Below are 1,227 nucleotides of genomic sequence, written 5' to 3' on the forward strand. Positions count from 1 at the left end.
AAAAGCGCAATGAAACCCAATAAATACCTATAGGTCCGATTTGAGAAAGTACAGGAACCTGAAGCAGTCACCACAAAGGAATTATATACTGAGAACCTCAATCCCGTTCTGAGTTGTCGTGAATCGGTCGTCCATGAAGTGTTTGGACGGAGCTATTTACTGCCAAGGATGGTTTGATTTGATATAATTTGATTTTTTTCTCCACTTCTTTAAAACATTACTTAGAAAGTTACTCAATTTAAAGAAAACTAATTAGATGCCCTCATTACATTTTATGAAAATTTCTAGTCAGTGAGAGAACGCAGGTATATATGTTATTTGCCAGCTGAGGTCACAGTTTTTCGCTATACGGACCTCCCGGTCTTGAAAATGCTGCCCGAGGCCTCAGGCCTCAGGCAGCTTTTTCAAGACGAGGTCATGCTTCTTCTCGAAAAGCCGTGAAAGGGAAGACTCGTAAGTATCTCCTTCCACGTCATCTCAGTTATCGTCTCCAACACATGTTTTACCGAATTTAGAGGAGAATACTTATCATAATTAGTATCACCCAACTAGTGGACTAATGCAAATCCTGCATTTTGATTGGCTACGCTACTAGAGGACTATTAGTAATAGTCCTCGAGTAGCGAAAAGCGTGACCCTTTGTTTCGTTTTATTCCCAAATAAATATTCCTTCAATTTGCGTTTGCTAACTTTATTATTGCCTTTTCTGTCCGACTAGTTGGGGGATACTAAAACAATTAGACCCTTCGCCCTCAAGGGCGACCCGTTGCCCTTGAGGGCGAAGAATCTAATTGTTAATTATTCTTTGATGGCACCTGACGTCACGGCAGCCATCTTGGTGGTGAAGAACAATAGCGAAAAAGTCTTTTGGGAATTTGACTCTACTATTATGCAAAATTAAGGCCTGGCCAAATTTTCGCAACATTTCAAAGCGAATTCTTGCAACGTTGTTGCATGATGTTGCGACATGGGTTGAACGGGGTGGCCAAACGCAGGCAACATTTTCATCATTTTCAACGCAACATGTCAACGTTTATGCGCCCCAGGCCCCTGGCGCGCAAGAAGTGGACCTAACACGCATGCCCTAGCGCAACACTGTTGCGTGAACGTGGCCAAACGAGTAAAATGTTGCAATGAAATGTTGCGAGCATTTGGCCAGGCCTTTAAGGTACATTTTTCTAAAGAGCGTTTTCACTCACGTGACTAAAATAAATGCTAATTTGATGA

The sequence above is a fragment of the Montipora foliosa genome, chromosome 6, assembly GCF_036669935.1.
Source record: "Montipora foliosa isolate CH-2021 chromosome 6, ASM3666993v2, whole genome shotgun sequence".
Taxonomy (NCBI): Eukaryota; Metazoa; Cnidaria; class Anthozoa; order Scleractinia; family Acroporidae; genus Montipora; species Montipora foliosa.